This window comes from Giraffa tippelskirchi, chromosome 2 (assembly GCF_054371585.1).
Source record: "Giraffa tippelskirchi isolate mGirTip1 chromosome 2, T2T-mGirTip1v1.2.pri, whole genome shotgun sequence".
NCBI classification, from domain to species: domain Eukaryota; kingdom Metazoa; phylum Chordata; class Mammalia; order Artiodactyla; family Giraffidae; genus Giraffa; species Giraffa tippelskirchi.
The window spans coordinates 52,285,510-52,302,059 of NC_137276.1; the positions used below are offsets into that span (position 1 = coordinate 52,285,510).

At 52.0% G+C, this 16,550-nt stretch overlaps 1 protein-coding gene across 3 annotated transcripts in view; it reads left to right on the forward strand.

The window, feature by feature from the left end:
* The window catches only part of GRID1 (glutamate ionotropic receptor delta type subunit 1), a 677,264-nt gene that overhangs the window by 123,394 nt on the left and 537,320 nt on the right, over nt 1-16,550 (forward strand). The gene's annotated exons all lie outside the window — the stretch shown is intronic.

Sequence of the window (16,550 nt, forward strand, 5' to 3'; positions counted from 1 at the left end):
GCAATTATGCTTAAACACTATAAATATTCGTAATTCTCAGCCTGGAGTAGTGCTTCTGGTGTTATATCCTTTTACAAACCACTTGAGAAGCCAGCCGTTTAAGGTGAAAGAGTTGTGCTGCTGCGGGTGGCTGCCTCCACTGGTACCCCGACTGGAAAAGTGCAGAGGGTGGATGGAGACAGCGAGTGGTGCTTCATCTCAGTTCTGTGTTGCACCGGGGCCCTGATCGAGTCACTGGGCAGTTCAGCTCATGCCTGGCCTGTGGGAGAGGCTGGAAATGGCATATCTTTCCTTCTTCCCTCCCCTCCATCTTCACACGTGGGTCCTCAGCTGGAAACTTGAGCCACAGTTCTGTAGGGCAAAATCAATCCTTTCTACAAGAAATCAGCCCTCAGCACCTTGGCTTGATCTAGCTCAACAGTTTCACTCACTCCTTCAATAAACTTTCCCTGGGCAGCTGTACCTTGGACCTTGGAGTGGCCTGGACATGGTCTCAGACTTCCAACAGCTCACCGTTTGGTGGCAGAGACAGAAGGTGATCATTCAGAGTGACAAGTGCCAGGCTGAGCTGAGCTGGGTTGTTGGGGGTGGGGAGGGTTCCAGGAGGCTTCCTGGAGGTGGAAGCTCTTGAGTTGAGAAGAGGAGGGCACATGCAGCTTGGGTGGTGGTGTAGCACTGGCCAGTGTTCTGGCCTGGGTGACTGTGTCAAGAAAGTGACCCCTGGGTGCACTACAGATGTTAGCAGGTGCCTCCTCAGGATGGGTCAGAGCCCCTGGAGCATGATGGAGGTGCCGCCTGGGGGTGAGGTCTTTGGGAATAGGCTGTGTCTGTTCCATGGACAGAGGAGCCTGGCAGGCTACAGTCCATGGGGTCACAGAGAGTCTGACTCGACTGAGTGACTACCCTTTCATATACCATCATGCCCAGTCTCCATGTGGCCCTGTCAGAGCAGAAGCAGCCATGCTGGAAAGGCCACTGGGGCAGGGTGGCATGGGTCTGACTGTAGCCCGGTGGGCTGCAGCATCCCAGTGCCATCCCGCCAATCCCACCCACCCACCCCACCCTGCCCCGCCTTGCGTCTCCCTCTGTCCACCCTAGACTCTGAGGTTAGAGATTGTCTTTGGTTAATTGTGTGGGAATGTGAGCAGCTCTCTGGGAAGGAGGATCCAGAGTGGTCCAGTGTCAGGAGAGATGCCCCTCCCTGTAAAGCTCTGCCCAGATAGTTGCTGGGATGCTGTCATCGAGGCTCACTCAGCCTGATGCTGTCATGGTTTAAACAGATGAAGGAAGTAGACTTGTGAACCTCTGCATGTTGGGAGTGTTGGGCGGGGGGATGCCTGAGAGGGTGGGAGTTCTGGGAGTTCAGTAGGAGGTTGGAAGGGGAGGAATACCACCCAGTTAGTGGGAACATGTGCCTGGGATGAGAGCAGGAATGTTCTCCTTCTTTCCTTTTACCAAGTGACTTTGAACATCTGTCTATTGCCTGCTGGTGCTTGGTGTTCAGTCTGATCCATGGCCTTCACCCAGTGGTCCTTGGCCTTCACCTGTGTCTCTTGGGAGAATGGGAACAGCAGGATCTGTTAAGTTAGACTTACTTGAATTTGAACTCAGACTCTGCTTGCTGTGTGACTTTGGGTGAATGACTTCCCTCTCTGAGCCTCAGTTTTTTCATCTGAAAAATGGGATCAGTAATCTTACCTCAGAATTGTCAGGCAGATCCAATAAGATCAGGAAGAAGCTGCCATGCAGAACAGTTTGCTCACTAAGTTAGGTCTCTCCCTCGGTCTGTTTTGGCCACAGCATTACCGTGTCTCTGTGATGAGACGCAGCCCATGTGGTTGTTGCTTGCTGCCCATGCCACCTGAGATACATCTTGGAGGGCAGACTCAGGGGGTCTGCCCACTTGTATGGGCCTATGGGAGGGAGTGCTCTTGCCCAAAGGGCTGAGCCAAGCTGCCCTTGGTTGAGGTGTCGGTCCCTGCAGAGGAGAGACAACGCTGTGGCAGGCCATGGAGTTCAGATACCTCCAGAACTGCCTGGAGTCATCCCTGCCAAATCCCTGCTCAGCGGCTTGGAGTGTGGCTTGGGCAGCCGCCAGGGGATCTCCTCTGTGCAGAGTAGTGTGCATGCATGCTTGCTGGCTGGGGCATTCAGAGGGACCAAGCCCCTAGCCCGCAGCTTCCCTGTTCCCTTCTGGTGTGGGCACTGCTGGCTGTGTCTTCCTGCCCCCTTGTCCCCTAATCTTCCCCAGGGAAGGTCTCTGGGCAGAGGAGAGATGGGGTGCCGTCTTCCTCACCTGGAGCAGGGCTGGAGCTGGGCACCACTTCAACCTACTGTAACCTGCCACGCCTTCTAGGTCTAACCATCTACAGGGAGCCTCTTTCACAGTGAGAAAATGCCTTGGGGAGTACAGATCACAATAGCACATGCAGTGCTGGTTTCTTTGTGTGTATGGGGGAGGGGTGTTTCTCATTTATTCTCTGAACCCTTCCCGCACGCCCCAGGTTTGATGCACACACAGCCCTCCAGAAGCAGGCTGGCTGCTTGGGAACTTGGGCCCCCAAGCTCCTGTCCTGGCCACCGGGAACTCACATAGGGCGCCTGAACCCGGATAAGCTTGCCCTGTGGAGGAGGGCAGCCTCACAGGTGCCCCCACCTATGACGGTGCTGTTCTGTGCGTGCACCTGGCCTTGCTATCTCCTGCTTGACCCAGATGCCGGTGCCCGATGATGAGGAAGGGGGTGCCTGCTCCCCTCGAGCTGGCCTCTCTGGAAAGGCTCATGTGCTGCTTGTGCCCACTGTGACTTGGAGAGTTCGGGGACATGGCTTTGTCTGTGGTTACACCATTGAGGTCTTGGGCGTGATCAGTTCCAGTGACAGGTTCTTGAACGTCAGGTCCCCATTGGCTCTGATGCCCTATGGGCCTAGGCTGCCTCTCCTAGGGTGCATCCTTCAGAGGCCTCTCGTCCCCTTCAGCGCACAGGCCCGGGGCAGCCCTGCCTACTGGCTACCCGGTGTGCCAGTGTGGCCGTGCCCCAGACTTACCCTGGCCTGCAACACGCATGGCCTCCATGGGGTTTCCGTGAGGGCAGAGCTGGGTGGGGACACTGCATTTCCTTTAACCCTCACGTTCTCTCCTCTACCAGCTTCTTCCCTGGCACTCAGGCCTCTCCAAGCTCTCTGAAGCCTCCAGGGTCTCCTCGGATGCTGGCTGAAGGCTGAAGGGCTGGCCTCATTCTCTGAAGAGCTGGGGGCACCGGCTCTTGTCCTCTCCTGTCCCTTGTGCCCTCGGCCCAGGCTTGAGGTGCCTCTCAGAAGGCCTGAGTTTTCTAATTCACGCTCATTTCCCAGGGGTGGATCAGACCTAGCAAGAGACCTCATGTCACCAAACCTGAACTGTCCCTTCTGAAGGGGGGATATGTCTTCCTAGCCCGGTGGACGATGGCTTGTAAGGGCAGTGCATGCTGCTAGGTGGTAGGTGCCCTCCCTCATTCCTGCTGGCTCTGGGGTGGGGCCTGGGCTCCTAGGTCTGCCCCTCTGTCTGCCCCCCAACTCTGCGCTTCAAGCTGACTCTGTCCCCTGACCTTCAATGGCCTTGACTGTCCTCTCTGCCTCTTCCCCTATACCCCTTGACCCAGGTCCTTCCAGGATGAGGAGCAGGAAGGGTCAGCTTAGGCCTCCTGTCCTCTTGCTGTGTTCTCACTGGGGCCTCTTTTCCAAAGGCAGGCCTTGCCTGTGCACAGGACCCTCCAGGGATCCCTGGTGCTCAAGCGATCAAAACAAAGCCCCTCAGCTGAGCAGGCAAGACCTCCATGGTGAACCCACCTCCTCACATTCCCCTCATGCCAACATGAGTGGCCCATTCCTGGCAGATCCACCTATGGCCGATTCATGTTAATGTATGGCAAAAACCATCACAATATTGTAAAAATTATCAGCCAATTAAAATCAAAACACACACACACACACACACACACACACACACACACACACACACAAAGCTATGTGTGAGCATTGGCTTTCGCCAGGCCACTAACCTGGTTGCCCTCTTTCTCTTGATCCCCCTTTATCCATGTTTTGGCCCAGCATTTTTAGCTCTGTCCTTTGTGAAACCCTTTGCACTCCAGGCCACATGACCACCTACCCATACTCTTTCTGCCTGCCATCCTTCCATGGACACGTCTGGTCCCTGCTCTGGGTCCCCCTCCAGATGATGTTTCTGGGACCTGGGGCCAGCTCTGCATCATCTCTGTATTCCCAGCATGGGCCCCAGCTGGGCACATAGTAGGTGCTTGGAGAGATTTGGGATGGGCTCTCAGGGGGAATTTGATTACCTGGTGGGGAGGACCTGGCTCCTTTCTAGTGTTCTTGTGGCTAGAAAGGTATCAATGGGAACATCAAGCCCTCCGACCATGTTTCTCTTAAGTTCCTCTCTGGTTTGTGAAATTGGTTGTATTGTTTTTTAATTTTCTGCAAGCATCTGCTACTGTGAAAATTTTCATTATCACTGGCAAAGCTCCCTTCTCATTGCTGCTGGCTCCAGGAGATTTCTGGTTTCTCTTTCCCCATCTGCTTCAGAGCACCTGGGATCTGGGGTGGGTGATGTCCCTGCACCAGCTGGGCTCTTCCGTGCATATCTCAGGAGTGAGTTGTCCTCTGGACTGGGATCAGCAGAGCTGGCCTGAATGGCAGGGTCACACAAGCCACAGCCTATGTCCTGAGGGTTTTGCTTTTATTTTGGGTTGCAGGGCTGGTCCAGCTGGGAAGGCTGCCTCTGGGGGCCAGGCCAGCACCCTTACCATCCTCTTCTCTGTTCTTGAGAGAGCCTCAGGTCATGGCCGCTGGGAGCAGGGGCAGCTGCCTCTTTTCGTTTCATTCTCTAAAAGTGGCTCTGTCTCTACAAGTTTAGAGGCTGGGTGGTGTCATGATGGCTGTTAGGGTAATGAGGAACTATTAGAACTCAAGGGCATTCAGGGCCTTGGGGTGAAGGAGCAAAGCAGCTGCCAGCTTTAGCAGGCACCCAGGCTGGGCGTTAGCCCCCTTCCCCCCCACCCCTCACCAGTAGAGCTGCAGCTGGCACTCTTCTGGGTGTGTGCACAGATGGGCCGAGGCTGCCCTTGGGCATGCCCAGCACTAACCAGCAGCCCAGGCCTTGCTCTGCTGACCTGGATCTGGGTTTGAATCCAGCTGGGCCGCTTCCCCCTCTAGTCTTATCTCACTCCTCATGCAATAGATGGTCAGTTAACTGGACTTGGTGGTGTTGGCCAAGGGGCTTCTTGGGTTCAAACTCATTTGACTCTCCTTAATGTCGCACTAGGTAGACACTGTGTTTTGTTGTTGTCTTTGTCTGGTTTGCTTGGTTAAATACATTGATCATATTTGAAATCAGTGTTGTAATTCCATTTTTAATGTGGGGTCTGGAGAGTGTATAACGTGTCCAAGCCACATGTAACTGTAAGAACAGAGAAGAGTCAAGACAGTTCAGTGCCAGAACCTGCCCTCTCACAGTTGCAGTGTTCCTCTTTCTATGATGGAAATAGTGCTTCATTTCTTTCTGTTTTAGCCCCAGACAAGCACAGACAAGGCCTGCCTTTTAGCTGGACAGTGTGTCACCGGATGTCCTCTCTGTCCTTGGGTGTCCTCTGCACTAATGTGGGTTTCAGTTTAAAGGAGGGTGCTAAGTGCTTGATAAGTGAATGAACAGACTTCCCAAGAGGAAGGAATTAGCATCTTAGAATTGATTCAAGATGTATTTTGTGCCAGAGGTTTCTTCTTGTGTCTTCTGTGAAATGTGGTTGCTGTGACCCATCCCTCCCTGCCCTCCTCCCATTAAAAAAAAAACTAGACACTGACATCTGACAAGTGTCCAGCTCAGGCTCCTGGATGCAAGGTGCCAGGATGTGGCTTGGGTTTCTAGATTGCTGCCTCTTGGGAGAGTATCAGAGGACAGGATGGAGAGTAGTTCATGTATAAGAGACACATCAGGAACTTGTGGGGCCTCTTCCCCTCGACCATTTTGTTCACAGTCTGCTGTGGGTTTGGAACAGTAAGTGTGGACCACCACCTGTTTGGACTTCCCCACACAAAGACCATGACAAGGACATGAAGGACGTGGCAGGACCCGGGTGGTGTAACCAGCTCCATCATCTCCCTGGTGTTGCCCTGCATCCTGCCTCCTGTCCTCACCCCGGGTGCCATTTATTGAGGGCTGTGTGGAAGCCATGTATGAGGAGTGAGGAAGGTATGAGGGGGCTGCCCCTTGCTGCTTGTCTTCCTGGGCTTGGCTGCAAAGCATGGAGGCTGGTGACAGCCAAGGGGGGCTGGTAACTAGGCAGGGCAAAGTGAGGAAGCGGCTGAACTGTGGAGGGGCAGCCCTGGAAGAGGGTCAGGCAGCCCAAACCCCTTGTTTGAGGGACATCTGGCAGTTGGCAGTGTTGAGCTCAAGGCTCACATCTGGAGCCTGAGTGTGTCTCTCCAGTCATGCAACCTGGGAAGGTGACAGGATGGACTGGGGGCTCCTCGGGGCCAGTAGCGCCCAGAAGCTCAGGGTTCAGCAGTGATACCCTACCCTGGAGAGTGGCTGTCTCTGCCATTCAGGAGGGCTTCAGGCATGGGTCCAACCAGGTGACAGGCCAGGGAGTGACACAGAGGGCTGGATTCACCGAGGCCTGACCTGCCCAGACAGTTGGAGGGGAGCTGAGGTATGTGTGGGGGGTCCCTGTGGATCCTTACCCTAGAGACAGCCCCATAGGATGGTGACAAAATATAGCCTTAAGGTTTTCTTGGTGAGAGCAGCCATGGGGCTTCCCCATCGATGGCGGCAGGCCAGGGCCAGCGTTGTGTTCATGCAGCATTGCCCTGTTGTTGCCTTCTCCCCTGAGACATCTCCATCCATCCCCAGCTGGGTGCTAGGGACAGAGAGGTCTTTTGGGGCTCATTCCAGAGGGTGACAGAGACCCCCAAAACAAACAGTGACACTGAGCTGTAATCATGTATGTGGTAGGGAGACAGCAGGGGCAAGGCTTGTGCTGTTCTGATTGGGTGAAGAAGAGCCCTGCAGAGGTAGAAGCGCTTGGTGTGGAACGATGAGGAGGGGAGAACGATGTGAATTTCTAGCAGAGGAATGCAGATGCAGTGATTTGAGCCTGACATAGCCTGGCCTCAGGGACTCCTGCTTTGTACCTGGGAGCATGGAGGCTGCCTTCTGGAAGCCTGCTGGCAGGCTTAGCATGAGGTCTTGAGGCTGGAACTCAGAACTGGAGCTTGGCAGGATGGGGATGTTGCTATGCCTCCCCATTTTCATGAGAGGGGCCCTGGCCCAGAGGTGACACTTGCTCTTGCCTCACTAATCCCCTGGGGTGGGAGAGACTGGAGAGCTGAGGGCCTGACAGGTGAGCATCCATGCGTCAGCTTCCAATGGATGGAGAGTAGGTGCCAAGGCATAAATGTGGGGCTCAGTCCCTCTTGGGTGGCCAGTCCTACAGAGAGAGAGGGTATAGGCTGGTGGCCTGTACTAGAGAGATTCACATACAACACAGTCTCTATCTCTCTGATGGAGAGCTGAGACTAGAAAGTGGGAAACAGAGAGAATAAGAGAGATAGCCAGAGAGAGCTAGAGGAAGTCAGACACAGGTTGAGATGCAAAGGGAGAACCGGAAGCCCCATGGAGCCTCAGGTCCCCATTTAAGAGGGCCAGTGGGCCTGGGAAGGAGTGCCAGGCTGGGGCCTGGTGTCTGGATGGCTTTGGCACATGGAGAAGGAGGGAAGGGCAGGCATGGAACTAGCCTTGAGCAGCCTGAGGACATGGGGAGAGCTAAGGGCAGGCCCCGTGGTCTGGCCTGTCCATGTACATCCAAATGTGACCTCTGGTTCACTGTGCTCATTTAATCCTCATGAGAGCCCTAGAGGTGGGGACTGCTCTTAGCCCATTTATAGGTGAGGAAATGAGTCTCAGAGAGGTTAAGTGACTTGCTTGAGGGCACACAGCTATAGCAGTGGGCCTGCCTGCCTCCTGAGTCCACGTGCTTAACTTTGCAGTCAGAGACAGCTCAGGGTTACAATCCAGGCTCCCCTATGGCTTCAAGAAACACCCTAACCTCAAGCCTCTGCTCCTGTGCCTCCTGTCTAGAATAGAGTAGCAGAACCCACTGCCCTGAGAGGCTATGGGGCTCAGTGATTAGTTGGATGAGCCCATATGGTGCTTGGCCCCTACTATGCATTTCAAACTCCTACTCATCCCCTAAGACCCATCCCAAATGCCCCTTTCTCAATGGAACTCTTCCCTGAAATCTCCTTGCTAGGCAAAATTAATCATTCCTTTTCCTTCCAGATCTAGCACACTTCTGTTGAGTATGTATTATTTGACTTTATGCTGAATTTCTAAGGGTCCCAAGAAAGGGGACTGCATTTCATGGCTTTCTGTGTCTCCTGGCTCAGGGCCCAACACAGCAATCATTAGAGGATTTGGGGTGAAGAAATGAGTAAGTGAAAGCACAGATGCAGAATGAGGGGAGACCAGGAAGAGATGTCTGGGCTTGGGACAGAGATGCTGCAGAAATTGCACCCTTCCCCCCACCCCATCCCCATTGCCAGCCCAGTGCTCGGCTGCTTTCGAGGTTCTCCAGGTCTCCCAGGACTCATCACTGTCCTGATTTAACTTCCACAGTGGAGGCTTCCGGTGAATCCCAGTCCGGCAGCCAGGCGTTCCATTGGCGGAGCAGTAAAAGTCATTAACGAGGAGCCGGAGAGCTATAAATAAGCCAGCACGATCCCACCCAGTGTTCCCTGTGTTTTGCATCTGCGGGAGCAGGGAATCAGTTTGATTCATTAATTGGCATAAGGATAGGGCCCCAGAGATAGGCATGGAACCACTGGCCCTCCCCTAACCTCCTCTCCTGGTTGGCTCCGTGCATCCTGCCTGCACCAGCTGCACACCTGCCCCAGGCTCCAGTCCAACATCCAGTGGGACCCTTTGGCCTTGCTTCTGTTTGCTTCCTTGGGCTAGGCTGACCATGAAGCCAGAGGGGCATAGGAGCCGCCAGCCTGGAGAGGCTCCAGGAGAGGCCCCTGCCCAGATACTGCTGCCTAGGCCAGGCCTCAGGTTCAGCCAACTTCCTCCTCACTGTCCCCTTGGCCCCCCCTATGCTCTTGGTGAAACCTGCCTTAGAGTGGAGGATCAGCTTTAAGAAACTCCCTTTCTCCAGCCTGTGGGATGTGGCTTTACTCTGGGGAGGACCTGAGCATCTGGGGACTTTGGCAAGTTTGAAAGCTCTGCCTCACTCATGAAATATGGACACCCATAGTGCTGATCTTATGAGTTGTTGAGAGCATTAAATAGTTTGTTGCTCTGTTAGGTCATGCTGGGCACTGGGCCAGAGGATAGGAGGATGAGCAAGGCACAGATGTTTCTGCTCACTGGCTTGTGGCTCAGAGAATGGGATGACTGACAGTGGCCACATGAAATAGTCGACGATTGCAAACATCAGTGGGTGGTCAGTAGGAAGAGTACCATGAGAGAGGATTGGGGTCATGGAAAGTTCTCTTGAGGGAATCACAGTTACCCCCAAAAATACAGGATGAGGAGAGATAACCAGACAGAACTGAGAGGAGTGTTGCAGTCCAAGGGTGGGGTACATGAGGGGATCCACAAGTGGGAAAAATCGAGTTACTGCATGAAAACAGGCCCCTGGAATACAGGGCATGGGCGTGGATGGCGCAGGACCCTGTTGGTGCTGTGGACTAGTTGGAAGCTAATACATTTAAGCAAGGACAGCACTGTCTGGCTATTGTTTCAGAGGGCCAGTCCATTGTGGTGTGCAGAACGGATGGCATGTGGATCCGGGGGAGGTTGGGTGTGTGGAGGTCCAGTGGGGAGGTGATAGTGGTTTAGAGCAAGGTGATGACAGTGGAGAGTCAACAAATATATTTTGAAGATAAGACAATCAGGGCTTGGTAAAGGCTTGGGTGCAGAGGGTCAGGGAGAGAGAAGGCTCAAGAACAAGTTGGTGACTGGAGACGCCCCTTTACTGAGAATGAGCAACCAGGAGGGGCAGGATCACACCCTAAGAGCTCGGTGTTGACACGCTAAGTGTGAGTTGCCAGTGGACTCACTGGGGGAGACCCCCTAGCTGGGTGTCAGGAGCCCAGTGAGGGCTTTGGGCTGGAGCAATAACAGGAACTGTCCACAGAACTGAGGTATAACTTTCAAAGGGATGGCTCAGATATATTAATATAAGGAAGGTTGATGATTCCACAGAGAAGACACAGTGATGGGTCCAGGTCTGGATCTCAGAGAAGACAAGTGGTAGGAGTAACCAGAGCTCATAAGCAGGGACCAGCCTAAGATGGGAGAAGGTTTCTTTCTCAACTTTTAGCACAAACACAGACAGGAGTGTAGATCTGGTGATAAGTAGGATGAGTTCCTTATGATGCTGGCTACTGTTTTTAATCTATGAGGAATGAAGCAAGGTCGTTAGTTGAATCTGGGGGAGAATCCTGGAAGGTTTGAGGATAATGAACAAAGCAGGTGGTGGAGAGGGTGTAAGTGAATATGGTGGGTGGGGAGCCCTGTTGAGGTTGGTGACCTTGCTTTCCCACTTTGCGTTCCCACTTTGCTGGGTGTGTGGTCTCTCTGACTCTCACAGACATGGAGAAGTGGGTGGGCAGGTGGACCCACCATGGCTGACCCTGGATTGGGATTTCACCAGCCATCGTGCATTAGGAGAGAGAGCAGAGAGAGGGAATTTGCAGCAGAGGGAACATAACGATGGATGGACAGAGCAAGGAGTCAGGAGTGAAGGCAGGAGCATGCTGGTAGGATAGTTACTTAAGCAAAAGGTCAGCAGGACAAGATGCTTGTCAAGTCTGTCCTATGCTCAGGAGGGTTGCGAGGCGCGGGTGGCCCTCCCCTTTGGGGGCCTGTCGATGGCGAGTGGCGATGGGGTGAAGGCCCTGCTGGGCCTGAGCTCTAGCACTCTCCTTGGTATGGTGCTGCCACCCGTTTCCCCCCGCCCTATTCCATGGTTTTGTTTACCTTTTAAATGTCTTAATAAAACATGAAAAAATATTTATTCTTCATGGATCAATAATTTACTGTGAGTTATGACAATACTAAATTTGGTCAATTATTCATCGACCATAAAGTATTTATAAATGCGACCTTATTTTAAAGCATTAGCCACCTGAATTCAAATATTAATAAAGACTGTGCCAGCTGAAAGGAGGAAAGGAAGGGCACAGATAATGAGGGTGGCTCAGGGGAGGGTGTGTGCTCCTGACTGTGAATGATTGAAGTAGTGAAGTGATAACTGGAGCCCAGGTTGTGGGGCAGGCAGAGGTGCTGCATGGTAGGGGACTGGCCTGCTGGGCCTGGTCAGAGAGAGATCATTACTTCTGGAGGGCAGAGCTGAGCTGAGCCCAGGGCTACCCACAGCCTGGCCCTCCCTTTGGTTGCCTGCTGTTACCAACAGAGCCTTGCCAGGCTCCTCTGATGTGAGGGCACCTCTACCAGGCTGCTGCCACTCAGGCAGAGTGCTCTCTCTTGCCTTGTCCATTAGGAGAAGTCCTGTCCTTCTTTAAAGGGCTACCCAGAGGCCAGTTAGCTCATGGGATGGGGAGGCTTTGCAGCCTCAGAGAAGCCTGTGCTGCAAGGTGGATCTCCTCTATTTAGAGACCACATCACATCTTCCAGGAGGAGCAGGTGTGCATGTGCCAGGGCACCATGCATTCAGGGCACGTGGTGGAGAAAAGGGCTGGGGTGGCTGTGGCTAGCATCGGTATCAGGCGTCAGCACGAGCAATTGTGTATCTCTTTCAGCACAAGCCTCCTGGGGTATTGCTTCTCCCAGTCTTGGCCTGAGAATTTTCCGGGAGTTCCCATGGGGTTGGAGAAGGCTGGGTGTGGATCAGTAGTGGTCAGGGGCACCTCTCTTATCTCCAGTGCCCACCTAAGGCCCCGAGTGACTTGACGAGCCAAGCATTCGCCTGTAGCAGAAGGAGGCCTTGTTCTTGCTTGCTGCCTTCTTCTCTGGGGCCTGTGTTGAAAGTGCAATTGCCCCAGGAGTTTCCACCCAGGGAAAGGCTGGTAGAGTCAGTCATGGAAGCCTGGGTTTTGTCCTCTGCTGGCCACCATCTCTTCCTAGGACTGGCTGTAGAGGTACCTGGTGATCTGGCCCTGATGTTCTTGTTGCCATTCACTCTCTAGCTGTATGACCCTAGTCAGGAGGTCAGCCCTGCCTGCGCTTCAGTTTTCTCACCAGGGGATCAGAAAGCTCATCTGGGGTGAGAAGGAGGGAGATCCTGCTTGCCCTGTGTAGGGGCCTGTGCTATGCCTGGCGCGTCCTACCCTGAGAGTTGTGTGTCTGGAGAATCATGAATCAGCAGGATGCTGACACCTCTGGGGAAGCTGGCAGGGATGTAATGGTGGGGCTGTCTGGGAAGGCTGTCTGAACTCCTGGATCCTCTTGTCTAGATCCAACCCTGAGTTTGAATGGCCTGCTTCTTCTCGATTTCTGGGAATCCGTCATATGTCCCAGAGACTTCTGTTCTCCTAGGCCACTGAGCTAAAGTTAAGGTGGCTCAAAGCTCCTCATTACATTCATCTTTACTACTTACTTTGCCAGCTGATGAGCCATTCTTGGGGAGCTCTTATCAGTCCATCAAGCCTGCATTGTTATCATCAAGAGGGAGATCAGCTTTATGACCATATGCTATTGGAGGCAAAGAATTATAACAAAGGCTGTTATCTTCTGGTGAGCTGCAAAACACCTCTAAGCTGGAGACAGAGTGACCTCTACACTCCTACTCTGCACCAGCCAGTGCCAAACAGCTCTTCCCATACAAAGGCCTTTCAGAGAATGTGCACAACAGCTCTGTGAAGTGGATGCCATCATTTGTCTTTGACAGAAAAAACAGAGGCCTGGAGGCCAAGAGAGGGTCAGCCCCTCCCTCACTCAGAATCCCACAGCATGGATGAGACAGGGCCACAGACGTGGCACTGGCTTTCAGTGTCTGTCCCCAAGGGGGTGTGAATTGTGTAATACCCTGTCCCAGGAATGAGGACATTCCATAACCTTGTGGAAGCTAATAGCTGGTGTGGCTTTGATCTGATGTATTTTGATCTTATTATTTTTATGTTAGGAGCCTCTAAATAACCATCATTTCAACAGAGCCCCAATTAGCAGGCCATTCACAGCAGATTAGAAATTGACTTGTATTAGGCCTCTCCATTGGCGCCTAGGAGAGGCTTCCACCCTTAATTACCCACCCTGTTCGTGGAGGAGGTGGGGGCCTTGAGGGATTTCAGTGCTATTGCAGGTGGCCCTACTGGGGTGGGTCAGGGTGCCCACCTCCAAGGGGAGGGCTGGTCAGCAGCGGGAGTGAGGTCATTCTCTGTTGTAAACTCCTATTTCTTGGGCTCCTGGACATGATTTGGGTGGGGATATTGATGGAGAGGTAGGGATGCTCAAGCAGAGGGGCAGGAAACTGACATGTGTTTAGCATCTTTCTTGGGCCCAGCATGGGGTTGGCACCGTGGTCCACATTATAAGTCAGAACTCCCATAGCTCTGCTGGGATTTGTATCCTGAATTAATAGACAACAGGGGTTCGGGAAGGAGACATGCCCATGATCACACAGCTGCCGACTGGAGGAGCCCAAAGAACTTTGTGAGATTCTAGTGCTCCTTCTGCTGCCCTGGGGAGCCCAGGCCCAGCCAAGAAGCTGGTGTCTGTGACTGCCACTGGGGCTGGGGCATGGGACCTGCTCCCTGAGCACATTCCTGCTACCCAGCCCCTGTGTCTGTGTCACACTGCACTCCTCACTCACCCTGCTCCCCCCATCTCTGCTGGTCTAAATTCTTTTCTTCCTTTGAGGCTCTGATGCTAACCCCACATGAGTTCACTCTCCTCTGGGTCCTGGGGACCTTCCCCTCCCCTTCCTCTCAGGCTCAATTGTGGGGTCCAGCTCCTTAGTAGATCCTAAGCTTTTCAGATGGGGCCTGTGTGTGTCCTGTTCTCGCCCTGGCTTTGATGCTCATTGCAGGGCTTTGTGCTTAGAGGGTGTGCTGAGTGTATGCATGAAACACATAGGAGGGAAGCAACAAGTCCAAACACGTGGGAGTACAGGATGTGGGCTCAGATGGAGAAACTGAGCCTCAGGGGGGCTCGGTGACTTAATAACACAGTACATGTGGCATGAGCACCAGTTGGGGCAGGGAGGGGCGCTTGCCATCAGAAGTCAGGCAGTGACCTGAGAGGGAGCCAGGTGGGAGTGCATGACAGAGAGCTGAGACCCAGTGATGGTGCAGTGGGTATCCTGGGTAGGACCAAGACTTGAGTTCCTGGGCAACTTTACACCCTAGTGATGTGTGGTGAATCTTGCAAGATTACTTCTAAGAGGTTTCAATGCAGTGTTATTGGCATTAAAGAGAATATGTACAAGAGAAGAAAGAAAAATCCATTTATCATCACAGACCTTGGCTTTTAGTGTTTTCTCTTGTCTTTTTCATAAGCATGCTTTTTACCTAATTGTAGAAATTGTTGTAATCCTGGCGAGTGTAAAATGTCATGCTCTGGTTTTGTCACAGTCACCCCGCAGAAGCATTTTTAGACAGGAAGGCGTCTCAGTCCGGCCCTTATCAGTAGTGTGGCTTCACAACTTGTTATCTGGGAAATAGACATAGTGATGCCTGCTGTACCGGGATGTCATGAGAATAATGTGAACTCATATATAGAGAGGACTCGACGGAGTATTCAGCACAGAGAAAATTCTCACAAAATAGTCCCTCCTCCTGGAGCTTCTTACTTATCCATTACTGAAGGATTATTTTCCTTTTGTAAAAGAATTATCTGTTCACAACATGAAATTTTGGCAAAATATGGAAAAAAAGGAAAACCATGTTGAGGTTTCACCTAAAATGCGGTCACTTTGAGCGTTTTGCAATATTTCCTTTTGGTCTTTCTTTCATGCATGTTAAGTTTTATTTGATTGATATCATAAAATACATACAATTTTATATGACTTTCACATAACTTTTTAATGACAGGTACTTTCCCATGTTACTGTAGTATCTTCATAAATAGTTTTAAAGGTTGGGTATGCTTTCAACAAATGGAACACTTTTATGTCACTCATCTATTTACATCTTTTAGATCATTGGCAATATATCAAGAATCTGGATAAGTATCCTCTGAATGTTTTTGGATCTAAAGCCATTTTTTTTCTTAAGATTTTTTTTTTTGATGTGGACCATTTTTAAAGTCTTTATTGAGTCTGTTATATATGACTTCTGCTTTATGTTTTGGTTTTTTTGGCCCTGTGGCATGTGGGATCTTAGTTCCCTGACCAGGGATTGAACCTGCACCCTCTGTATTGGAAAGCAAAGTCTTAACCACTGGACCACCAGGGAATTTCCTAAAGTTATTTTTATATTATAGTTTGAGTGGATGCTCAAAGTGGAATTACTGACCAGACGGCATGAAAATGTCAAGGATTATGGTATTATTGTATGAGTTTTTACTGACTGCTGTGTGCCGGCAGACACATTGTGTCCCTGGATGAGGATGGTGAGCAGAAGGGCGTGACCTTTGTTCCCTTGGAACCTAAGGTCAGGTGGCGGAGAGACACGCAATTCAGTGTTGTGAGAGGGGAAGTGGGGGATGCAAATGAAGCGCATGACAGAGAGTCCCTAGCCAGTCTGGGGGTGTACAGTCTGAGTCTTGAAGCAAAAGTGATGTCAACGTTCAGAAGGCAAAGGAAGTGTCATAGGTTCCAGGGACAATGAAAGGTGGCAGGGTGGTAGGAGGAACCTGAGGGTGCAGGCACTGGGGAGCCTGCAAGACCGCCCTAAGGGGTTTGACTCCCTGCTCAAGGCTCTTGGGAGCCACCAAGGGCTTTAAACAGAAGCATGGCAGGATTGGATTACAATTCAGGAGTGAGCTTGGCCATGAGGAGCCTGAATGAGACGGTTCAGAGCATTTAGGTGGCTGTGTGATCTTCAGCAGGGACTGCAGAGAATCTCTCATTTAACCACCGCCTCCTTCTGCCTTGTGTTGAAGGCTGAGGATTCCATAGGAAGAGTTGTGGGCAGTCAAATTGTCCTCTTGCTGAAGCCCATGAATGTGCAAGGTGATTGTCCCTGCATGGGGAGCCACTGGCCTTTGGTGTTGGAAAGCTTGGGGGTGTCTTCCTCTTCCCACACCTTCCCAGCCTCCCTCTGTCTCATTCCTTGGGGTTCCTCTTCCTGGTCTTCATCTCCTTCTCCCAGTCTGGTCTGAGGCATTACATAAACCCAAGCGCTCTCAACCGAAAGAACCACATTGTCAAAGGTGTTCAAAAGTCTGCCGTCTGTAGCAGATGGCCTGCTGACATTCACAGGCTGGGTTTTGAAACTGCATCTGCTTTCCCACATTCCTGCCATCACATAAAGCATTATTAATAAATGTTTGCTTCAAAACTGGTGCAGTGGGTTGCAGTGTTGGGAGGTGTATCATTTTATTAATTGGTCTGATGTTCCAAAAAGGCATAAGAGTGTGGCTAAAAGGGGTTACTGGA